Genomic DNA, 12,727 nt, shown 5'->3' on the forward strand with positions numbered 1-12,727 from the left:
CAGCATTCCATCCGGGTGAAGATAAAGATTGTTATGACATCTTTATTCTGCCAAATGCAACGTTTTGACCCATAAGGGCCTTTTTCAAACATACCTTATGGGTCGAAACGTTGCGTTTGGCAGAATAAAGATGTCATAACATACTTTATCTTGACCCGGATGGAATGCTGTTCGTTTTTTCTTATTCCAATTAGAAATCATCCAGACCTGAATAAGTAAGATGATTTGTTTTATATTGATCATTCCGGCATGGAGAGCGAATGATGGCCGCACCAGATGTGAGCAGTCACCTGTCTGCCCCAATACAGATTATTTGAAGTGGAACAACAGAAGGGCGTTCAAAATACAAAGTTTGCAAAATAGTACATATGTTGGAATATGCTTAACTGTCAGTAATCCTTTACTACGTTACCAGAGAATAAAAGGGATGAGACTTTTATTTGTACGTAAGATTAGGAAAGCCAACTAAGCATTCACAATTGTTACACACGTTACAAGTGTTCACAATACATCAGCTGAATAGAGTTTCTAAGTCTAGAAACTTAAATGTCATATATGCAATCATGTACATGTGTGTGTGTATATATATATACACATATATACATACATACACATAAAAGAAAGGACTTTATTACAATTATTATAACAGACTGCTGTTTACCTTTCAGGCGGAGCTGGCATCTATTTTTGAGGGGAGGTGTCATCAATATTTCAGGTGGCACTAATACTTTTTAAAGGGGACTCTCAGGGGCATTATTATTGGACTATGGGATGCAGTACTTGTTTACGTCAATACACTACCACTGTAAAGAACTTAACAGTTTTAACATCTACAAAGCCCCGTAAATTAGTGACCAGTGATCTATATTGACTTATGAATGACCATTGTTCATCTTCAGCAGTGGTTTGGTCTATATTTTCTTGGTCGTGTGACCTTGGAATGTTGTATGACGAGAGTTGGTCTGCTATGCTAAACTCCTGTATCCCGTTAACTCTCCATCTTTTAAGAATTTTAAAATGATACCATTTATGATATCCTCAGTCTCCTTCGCTATCACTCCTTCCTGTTTGGAATAGTCTATTCTGACTTATACAATTATCCAAAGTATGAAGATATAGATGCAGATCTCCACGTGCATTGGTCTTCTTACAATACATGCAATCTATGGAAGTGAGTTACCTTATTGAATCTTGGCTGAGATGTCTCATCCTTGTAATCAATTTGTACATCAATTAAGGAAAAATACTTTGGTCTGCTTGAATGTTACTAATGGCCGGAGGAACTATTTTTATGGTTTGGATCTCTATAAAAAGCTTGATTTTAAGCATGCTTAAGTCTGACCAAATGTATACACCTTTATGAAAAGACAATAGTACCAAAAATAATTCTTTACACTCAAATCTTCAAAACAGGGCCAATGTCTTTATCTTCTTTTTTCTCTTAATCCTTGAGAGATTGTGTGTGGTAAAAGTTGGATTACTGGTTACTGCTCATTTAATTTATTTTTAGAATGATTAAAAATTAACAGTACAAATAATTAAAATCAAAATTTTTTCGTTTACTGACCTTTTAGTTCATTTACCGTACAGTCAGCACATAATCTCGGATATCAGTATTGCTCCACCAATTCGCAATGACATCACAGACTAAAGCACTGTTTCTCACTGGTATGGCGTGGATACAGAGCATCCCTAGATATTAATTGTATAGCAATATGGGTAATGTAGTATAGGGATAGATGAAATGCCCCCAAACTATAAATTGCTAAGGCAGAGCAAGTGCCATGCGCTGTGAAAGTTGGATGCTGCAAAATCTACACAAGTAACAGGTAACTAATTCTCCATCCAACAATATACAGTGCAGTACAAAGGCTATATAAGGTATCAAGGCAAATGGTATACAATTATTATGGAAACCCTCGTGGAAAAATAAATGTTAGCCAAAAATGCATGAATTGTAGTAAACAGAAAAAATGCTCCCAAAGCCATAGACATTAAAGTGAATATCCCCTCCGAGACACAAAGGCTCAGCATGAATTTTGAATTTCTCCATTGTTACTTTGAGTCTTTGTGGCAGATGACTATACTCCATTACTTCCTGAGAACTGTTATAATCTATCAACAGTTTTCTGACCTTCCTTTACAGCTGCCCCAGAGCACACATATCCTGCTCAACTGTCTATACAGAGCACACAGGAAGGATATATGTGTCTCCAACCCAGCAGGGGCATTTTTGAAACTGCAATATGTAAAAAAATAACAGGAAATTAATTTTTCTTTTTTTCTTATATTGCCATAAATGTAGGCTGTAATTTATAGACCAATAATGTTTGACATTGCATGTTTTATTACCCCGTGAAGATGCAATTGTTATGTTGGGTGTGTTTGGTCTGTACTTTAAATATAAATCATACAACCTTGATCTCCTGGTATAACCTCCTGCATGAGTTAGTGTAGGGGAAAGGGAGGGACAATGCAGCTGAGTTTAACTGTGTCACATTACAAACCCCTCTCTCAGTTCACCTTTGATAGCACAGTCAGCACTGCTGTATTGTTCTTCCCCCACACTGTCTGTTCAGAGATTAAATTAGAAAATAGTAGCACACCAAATATGAAATATGTGAAATACGAATAGCAAAATGGCTTTAGTAATACATTTCATAATGGCTTTTGTAAGGCATATCAAATATGAAATAAGTGAAATATGAATAGCATAATCGCTTTTGTAATCTTGAAAAACATATGAGATACTTAGCACTAAATTTGGCCAAAAGATGTGAGCCCATTCACCAACGACAAGGTGATCTCAGATTGAATGGGTCCCTATACTGACTGCCTGGTGTGAACTGACCTCTGGCTAGTAACATGATAAAGCCTGTATATATAGGACAGGCTTTATCATGTTACTAGCCAGAGGTCAGTTCACACCAGGCAGTCAGTATAGGGACCCATTCAATCTGAGATCACCTTGTCGCTGGTGAATGGGCTCACATCTTTTGGCCAAATTTTGTGCTAAGTATCTCATATGTTTTTCAAGATTACAAAAGCGATTATGCTATTCATATTTCACTTATTTCATATTTGATATGCCTTACAAAAGCCATTATGAAATGTATTACTAAAGCCATTTTGCTATTCGTATTTCACATATTTCATATTTGGTGTGCTACCATTTTCTAATTTAATATGTAAGTTGCCTTTTGGTATGCACCTATTCAGACTAGTTCTAGATGTGCCGTCAGTTTGTTCTATTACTTGTCTGTTCAGAGATGTCAGAATCACACTTATGCACTGAAACATGAAAAAATAAACCAGCATACCAAGTTTAAGAACGCAACTTGTGTTCGAAATGCTTTTGGTTTGTCCTTCCCCTATCCTCACATGCATCTTTGTGTATGCAATTTTTATGGCTTTATAATAAAGAAAAATATTTTTTAATATTACCATACCTGGAAGCTGGATCGTCTTTTCTCGTTCAAACGAATTATCACACTTATGTCTGCTGTGCTTAAGTTGTAATCGCTATGCAGTGAGCTTAGGCTGTCATTGTTTCACACAGTAGTAACCTACCAGTTCTGGGATCACCCTGTGTGAGATATAATGACACCCTGCTCTTATCTCTGCACAGTGATTAAAAGTTGAGTACAATAGATACCAGTGTAATTACTGATACTTTTAGCTTTCAGCTCTGGACAGATGGTGTGAAGGGACAGTAGAGATGACAATACTATGAAAGGAGGAAAGCTGATAAAAGGGTTTGTAATGTGGCATGTCAAACTCCATTGCACTGCTCTTCCCACAACTTGGACTCATGCAGGAGGTTAATCCATACAGGAGGTTAGACCAGGAGACTAGATCTGCATCCTTACATTTCACATACTTAGAAAGCTAGTATGAGCAATGTTGGGGGTGTGTTCTTTCCTTCTACTTACTTGAACTTAATGAAAATTAATTCATTAGGGGACAAATACTTTGATTGTTAATACCTCTGCAATGGAAAAGCAAAATGAAAGAAAAACAAAAATGTTTTATTCCATTCTGCAGTCACTATTAAATTGTGTGTCTAATTCAGCATAAAAAATGGTGAAAGGTCTTCTTTAAACTACATGGATTTTGAATTGTATTATGTCTTTTGGGTATACACACTCTGTATGCTTGAATTTTTCATGATTAGTGCCATTGTAAATCATGGAGGTTTCCCTATCAGATCACCCACCAATATCTTTCTGTGTCTTTTGTGATAGATATTGTCTATTGTGTTATGTCTTTTAGCTTATATTTAATAAAAAATATATATTTTATTAATTTGCAATTATTCTGGTCCGAGTTTCGTAAGTGTTTTTTGCTAATTTTCATCACAATTTGGTCAGTGAATCAGTTTTTACCATCAGTTTCAATTTTTCTCATAAGCAAAAAAAGAGATTTCTCCACAAATGGCATCCTAATGCTGGCCAACTTTTTCCCTGACTCATAGACTTGCATTGACAAGTTTAATCCATGAATGGTGGACCATTCAATCCACAAAAATGCACAGACATGCAAACAGTGACATGGGCTATAACAAGTGCATGATCTATCCATGAAATTCAGGGATAGAACTAGCACGGGTAGAACTTGACATCTGAATAAGCCCTTAGGTTTAGCTGGAGAGGAAATACAGTCTTTTTGGGCTTTTTTCTTTATTTGATGCAAGTGACACAAACTGGTTGTCAACTGATACAAAAAATATGTTTGTAAAGTGGCCCCCCCTTCAACAAAAATTGTATATAATGTTTATTTAAATAATGCATCTATAGCCACAACATTATTTTATTTCTAAATATATTCAACAAAATATTTTTTTTTTGCTGCCCACAAAATACCTGACTCTCCGACAAGAATTAGGTCCAAACTTCCGGGCTTTGTGATCCCGATATGTTAAGTGGCTTCCCATAGTTCTCCACGACAGATCTCACAGGTTGTTCCAATATCTCACTATGTTAACTTAAAGGCACTGCCTACTTATTAGAAGAACAATTATCAACTTTTAACAATATTACAAAAGTTACCAATCAGTAACTGTTATTTTAACCCCTTTACACCCAAGGGTGGTTTGCATGTTAATGACCAGGCCAACTGTCCCTTTATGAGGTAATGCCTCAATCACACCCATCCTCAAAAAGCCCTCCCTCGACCCATCCTCTGTGTCTAACTATCACCCGATATCTCTTCTCCATTACGCCTCAAAACTACTGGAACAGCATGTATGTCTTGAACTGTCCTCCCACCTATCCTCCTGTTCCCTCTTTGACCGGTTACAATCTGGCTTCCGACCACATCACTCAACTGAAACTGCCCTAACTAAAGTCACTAATGACCTAACCGCCAAGAGCAAGCGACACATCTGTCCTCCTGGACCTGTCTTCTGCCTTCGACACCGTGGACCATTCCCTCCTGCTGCAGATTCTCTCATCTCTTGGCATCACAGACTTGGCCCTATCCTGGATCTCATCATACCTAACAGACCGAACATTTAGTGTCTCCCTCTCACACACCACCTCCTCACCTCGTCCCCTGTCTGTCGGTGTTCCTCAAGGCTCAGTCCTCGGACCCCTACTCTTCTCCATCTACACCTTCGGCCTGGGACAGCTCATAGAATCCCACGGCTTGCAGTACCACCTCTATGCCGATGACACGCAGATATACCTATCTTCTTTTCTGCTTGCTGTCTCAAACTGAACATGGACAAAACAGAATTCATCATCTTTCCCCCATCTCACTCTACCCCTCCACCAGACCTATCCATCAATGTCAATGGCTGCTCTCTTTCCCCAGTCCCGCACGCTCGGTGCCTTGGGGTGATCCTCGACTCTGCCCTCTCTTTAAAACCCCATATCCAAGCCCTCGCTTCCTCCTGCTGCCTCAAACTCAAAAATATTTCCCAGATCCACGCATTCCTCAACCATGAAACCACAAAAACACTACTGCATGCCCTTATCATCTCCCACCTCGACTACTGCAGCCTCCTACTCTCTGGCCTCCCCTCCAGCACTCTGGCACCACTCCAGTCTATCCTACACTCTGCTGCCCAACTAATCCACCTGTTTCCCCACTATTCCCCTGCCTCCCCCTATACAAGGCCCTTCACTAGCTTCCTATTGTCCAGAGGCTCCAGTTCAAAACCCTAACCATAACATACAAAGCTATCCACAACCCGTCTCCCCCATACATCTGTGACATGGTCTCCCAGTACCTACCCGCACGCAACCTTCGATCCTCTCAAGATTTCCTTCTCTACTCCCCCCTCATCTCTTCTTCCCATAACTGTACACAAGACTTCTCCCATGCTTCCCCCATACTCTGGAACTCTCTGCTGCAACACATCAGACTCTCACCAACAACGGAAACCTTCAAGAAGAACCTGAAGACCCACCTGTTCCGACAAGCCAACAGCCTGCAATGATCCTCTGTCTACTCAACCACTGCACAACCAGCTCTACCCTCTCCTAGTGTATCCTCACCCATCCCTGTAGACTGAGCCCTCACGGGCAGGGTTCTCTCTCCTTCTGTACTCGTGTGTCCCTTGTCTTGCACATGTTTATTGTACTTGTCTATATTCGCCCTTTTCCCTGTAAAGCGCCATGGAATAAATGGCACTATATGAATGTATATTAATAATAACTCTGGAGCGCTTCCATGGATCCCGGTGATTTTCTCATTACATATTGTACTTCATGATAGTGGTAAAATTTCTTTGATATGACTTGCGCTTAGTTGTGAAAAAAAAACAGGAATTTGGTGAAAATTTTGAAAATTTTGCAGTTTTCCAACTTAGAATTTTCATGCCCTTAAAACAGAGAAACGTGTCACATAAAATAGTTAACAAAATAACAATTCTCACATGTCTACTTTACATCAGCACAATTTTGGAACCAAATTTTTTTTTTGTTAGGAAGTTATAAGGGTTAAAAGTTGACCAGCGATTTCTCATTTTTACACCTTTTTTTAGGGATCACATCACATTTGAAGTCACTTTGAGGGGTCTATATGAAGTTTATTAACCCTTCAGGTGCGTCACAGGAATTTTTGGAATGTTTAAAAAAAAAGAACATTTAACTTTTTTTTCACAAAAACTTTACTTCAGATCCAATTTGTTTTATTTTACCAAAGGTAACAGGAGAAATTGGACACCAAAAGTTGTTGTACAATTTGTCCTGAGTACCCTGATACCCCATATATGCAGGTAAACCACTGTTTGGGCGCATGACTGAGCTCGGAAGGGAATGAGCGCCGTTTGACTTTTCAATGCAAATTTGGCTGGAATTGAGATCGGACGCCATGTCGCGTGTGGAGAGGCCCTGATGTGCCTAAACAGTGGAAACCCCCCAAAAGTGACACCATTTTGGAAAGTAGATGTGTGGTGAACACTTTGAACCCCCCAAGTGCTTCATAGAAGTTTATAATGTAGAGTCGTAAAAGTAAAAATCTTATTTTTTTCACAAAAATGATCTTTTCACCCCTCAATTTTTTATTTTCCCAAGGGTAACAGTAGAAATTGGACCCCAAAAGTTGTTGTACAATTTGTCCTGAGTATGCTGATACCCCTTATGTGGGGGTAAATCACTGTTTGGGCGCATGGCAGAGCTCAGAAGGGAAGGAGCACCGTTTGACTTTTTCAAAACAGAATTGTCTGGAATTGAGATCAGACGCATGTCGCGTTTGGAGAGCCCCTGATGTGCCTAAACAGTGGAAACTCCCCAATTTTAACTCCAACCCTAACCCCAACACACCCTAACCTTAATCCCAAAAGTAACCATAACCCTAACCACAAACCTAACCCGAATCCCAACTCTAACCCTAAATTTAGCCCCAACTCTAACTTTAGCCCCAAACCTAAACTGTTATGATTGAGTCACCGTAGGAGGCAAAAATAGAAATGCTAGCTAAGTCCAGAAAACCAGAGAAGTTGGCAGCTATCGGATTGCAGACCCCTGAACCTATCAACACAACTAGCAGTAGCCGTGGGGGGCTCCTACGATGCCCTAGGCCCCTCGATCACAGCCGGAGGACTACATAGCCTAAAGACAGAAAGGGAAATCTAAACTGCCCCAGAGCAGACCCCAAAGCAAAAGGCAGCCCCCAACATATAATGACGGTGAAGCAAGAAGAAAGAACAAAACACAGACAGAAAGATAGACTGAGCAAAGATGGGGCCCACGCTAGCTTAGATAGGAAAGGACAGGAAGGCTGCTGTCTGCAATCCGTGAAAAACCCTATGAAAATAAGAGCCAACAAACTGACAGTAAAAAGGCCCTGAAGATGCTAGGCTTCAAAAAGCTATGTCAGTACTCAGGAATATTCTGAAGACAGAGCAACAGGCAAAAGGAGATTCAGCTCACCCCAGCAGGGAATGGCAGAATCCAGAAAAGCAAGGAAAACAAAACACTAATGCAAAAAGGCAAAGCAGAAATCTTAGCTTTAGATGAGCAGGAATCAGACTGGTTTCCTAGAAGTCCAGAGAGAAATCACCCGCAGGCCAGAAGGGCGTCGGCAGCCTTATATCCAGTCATTAACTCCACTCAGCCAGTCATCATCATCAGCCCCAGGTGTTTGACAATCAGCCTCACTACCTTTCTTCACCAGAAGAGGGAGTTCCTCGGGCCTCAGTAGTGAAGGGGAAAATGAACTCACAACAGTACCTCCCCCTTGAGGAGGGGTCACCGAACCCTCAACCACGCCACCAGGGTGAGCCCGATGAAAGGCACGCACCAATCTTTTGGCATGAATATCAGAGGCAGAGACCCAGGAATTATCCTCCTGGCCATAACCCCTCCCACATAACCAAATACTGGAGTCTCTGTCTAGCCAGACGGGAATCCAGTACTTTCTCTACCTCATATTCCATGTTACCTTCAACCAATACAGGGTCTGGAGGTGCCACCCCCGGAACAACAGGTTCAACAAACCTCTTCAACAAAGATTTATGGAACACATTATGGATTTTAAATGTGACAGGAAGAGCCAAACGAAAAGAGACCGGATTAATAATCTCCAAAATCTTGTAAGGTCCAATAAATCTAGGCTTAAACTTAGGAGAAGCCACCTTCATAGCAATATTTTTTGATGATAACCACACCATATCACCAACCTTAAATTGGGGACCAATGGTCCTATGTCGGTTGGAAAACCGCTGGGCCTTTTCCTGGGAGAGAGATAACTTATCCACCACTTGGTCCCAGATCTGGTGCATTCTCTCCACCACAGTGTCAACCCCTGGGCAGGCAGAGGGCTCCACCTGCCCTGAAGGAAATCGAGGATGAAACCCAAAGTTACAAAAAAAAGGAGACATCAAAGTGGCAGAACTAGCTCTATTATTTAAAGCAAATTCGGCCAAGGGCAAAAATGAAACCCAATCATCCTGATCAGCAGAAATAAAACATCTCAAATATGACTCCAAGGTCTGGTTTGTTCTCTCTGTCTGCCCATTGGTCTGAGGGTGAAAAGCAGAGGAGAAGGACAACTGAATTCCCAGCTTGGAACAGAAAGTTCTCCAAAATCTAGACACAAACTGGACTCCTCTGTCAGATACAATGTTCTCAGGAATCCCGTGCAAGCGAACCACCTGTTGCAAAAACAGGGGCACCAATTCAGAGGAAGACGGCAACTTAGGGAGTGGTACAAGATGAACCATCTTAGAGAACCTATCACAAATCACCCAAATAACAGTCATCCTTGGAGAGACAGGCATATCAGAGATGAAATCCATTGAAATATGGGTCCATGGCTTCTTGGGGACAGGCAAAGGCATCAACAACCCACTAGAGCGAGAACACGATTTAGACCGGGAGCACGTCCCACAGGACTGCACAAAATTCCTGACATCACGAGACAAGGAGGGCCACCAAAAAGACCGACTCACCAGATCTCTAGTACCAAAAATACCTGGATGACCAGCCAAAGCAGAGCAATGAACTTCAGACATCACTCTCTTCTTCCACTGGTCAGGAACATACAACTTTCCACTGGGACAACGCTCAGGTTTGTCCTCCTGGAACTCTTCCAGAGCACGTCTCAAATCGGGCAAGATGGCAGAAAGAACTACCCCTTCACCTAAGATGGTAGCAGGCTTGGTCATCACAGGAGAATCAGCAAAGAAACTCCTAGAGAGGGCGTCAGCCTTGACATTCTTAGTTCCAGGAAGAAAAGAAACCACAAAATCAAAACGTGTAAAAAACAAGGCCCACCTAGCCTGTCTAGGATTCAAGCACTTAGCCGTCTCTAGCTAAATCAAATTCTTGTGGTCAGTGAGGACCACGACTTGATGCTTAGCTCCCTCCAACCAATGTCTCCACTCCTCAAATGCCCATTTCATGGCTAACAGTTCCCGATTCCCCACATCATAGTTACATTCAGATGGAGAGAACTTTCGGGAAAAGAAAGCACAGGGATTCATTTTAGATTTTACAGGATCCTTTTGAGACAAAACAGCTCCTGCACCAATCTCAGAAGCATCCACCTCTACCTGGAACGGAAGTGAGAAATCAGGTTGCCGCAAAACCGGGGCGGAGGTGAATCTTCGCTTTAGCTCCTGAAAGGAAGAAACAGCCCCCGGAGACCAATTTAACACATCAGCACCCTTCTTAGTCAAATCAGTCAATGGCTTGGCAATACTAGAAAATTTTGCTATAAATTTCCGATAAAAATTAGCAAAACCCAAAAACTTCTGGAGGGCCTTCAAAGAAGTGGGCTGAACCCAATCGTAAATGGCCTGTACCTTGGCCGGGTCCATTTCAATAGTTGACGGGGACAAAATAAATCCCAGAAAAGAAATCCTCTGTACTCCAAAAAGGCATTTAGATCCTTTGACATTCTCCCTCAAGATCCGGAACACAGTCCGAATATGTTCCACATGAGAATCCCAATCCTTGGAGAAGATCAAAATATCATCCAGATAGATAATCAAAAATTTATCGACAAAATCTCGGAAAATATCGTTCATGAAGCACTGGAAGACAGAAGGGGCATTAGTGAGCCCAAAAGGCATCACCAGGTACTCAAAATGTCCCTCCGGAGTATTAAACGCCGTCTTCCATTCATCCCCATGCTTAATGCGAATAAGATTATACGCCCCCCTGAGGTCAAGCTTGGTAAACCAGCAAGCACCTTTAACTCTGGAGAATAGATCAGAAATCAGGGGTAATGGATACTGATATTTAACAGTAATTTTGTTGAGAGCACGATAATCAATACAAGGTCTTAATGATCCATCCTTTTTGGCTACAAAAAAAAACCCGGCACCTAAGGGTGACGAGGATGGTCTAATATGACCCTTCTCCAACGCCTCCTTAATATAGGACCGCATAGCCTCATGCTCAGGTACAGATAAATTGAAGAGCCGACCCTTGGGAAATTTACACCCCGGGCTCAGTTCAATAGCACAGTCATAACTCCTATGAGGAGGCAGAGACGCAGACTCATTCTCACTAAATACATCATAAAAGTCCGCCAAATAATCAGGAACATCATGCGACTGAGGAGAGGTGGAAAACACCGGAGCCTCACTAAAGGCACACCGACAACCCCAACTCACCACAGACACAGATTTCCAATCCAAAACTGGATTATGAATTTGTAACCAGGGAAACCCCAGAACATTAGTATCATGCAGATTATGTAACACCAAAAACCTGCAATTTTCTTGATGGTCTGGGGCGACCCGCATTACCACCTGGGTCCAAAACTGAGGTTTATTTTTAGCCAAAGGAGTAGCATCAATCCCCCTCAAAGGGATAGGCGTCTGCAGAGGTGTCATCGGAAATCCACAACGTTTAGCAAAATCCAAGTCCATTAGGTTTAGAGCTGCTCCTGAATCCACAAAAGCCTTGGCGGAAAATGTGGACAGGGAGCAGATCAGAGTAATAGCCAGAAGAAACTTAGGTTGAACACCACCAACAGAAAACGTGTGTGCAAAACGTTTCTCGCGTTTAGGACAGACAGAAATAATATGCGAGGCATCTCCACAGAAAAAACACAACTTATTATGCCTTCTGAACTCCTGATGCTGCTCTCTGGAAAAAACTCTATCACATTGCATAGGTTCAGACATTTGTTCAACAGGTGGCAACACCTCTCGTGCAGCTCTGCGTTCGCGTAAACGCCGATCAACCTGAATGGCTAAAGACATAGAATCGTCAAGACCAGAGGGAACAGGAAATCCCACCATAGTATCTTTTATGGCTTCTGACAACCCCTTCCGAAAGAGAGCAGCCAAGACATTATCATTCCAGGTAGTAAGTACTGCCCACTTTCGGAATTTTTGACAGTACAATTCTGCAGAATCACGACCCTGGTTCAATGCCAGCAGGGTCTTTTCAGCCTGATCAATGGCATTAGGTTCGTCATACAACAACCCCAAGGCCTGAAAAAATGCGTTCACATTAGTCAGAATAGGATCATCTGGTTTCAAAGAAAACGCCCAATCCTGGGGATCGCCACGCAGCAAAGAGATGACAATTTTAACCTGCTGCGCGGAGCTCCCTGACGAGTTAGGCTTCAAGGCAAAAAATAATTTACAATTATTTTTGAAATTCAAAAATTTAGACCGATCCCCAAAAAATACATCAGGTGTAGGAATCTTTGGTTCAGCAGCATGTGAATGAGCAAGGTAGGCGGAAATTCCCCGCACTTCTGCAGCGATCTGCTCCACACAATCAGACAATTGCTTTATCTCCATTGAGAGAAAAAAAAA

The sequence above is a fragment of the Dendrobates tinctorius genome, unplaced genomic scaffold (assembly GCF_039654945.1).
Source record: "Dendrobates tinctorius isolate UK_male_01 unplaced genomic scaffold, ASM3965494v1 ptg000031l, whole genome shotgun sequence".
Lineage (NCBI taxonomy): Eukaryota > Metazoa > Chordata > Amphibia > Anura > Dendrobatidae > Dendrobates > Dendrobates tinctorius.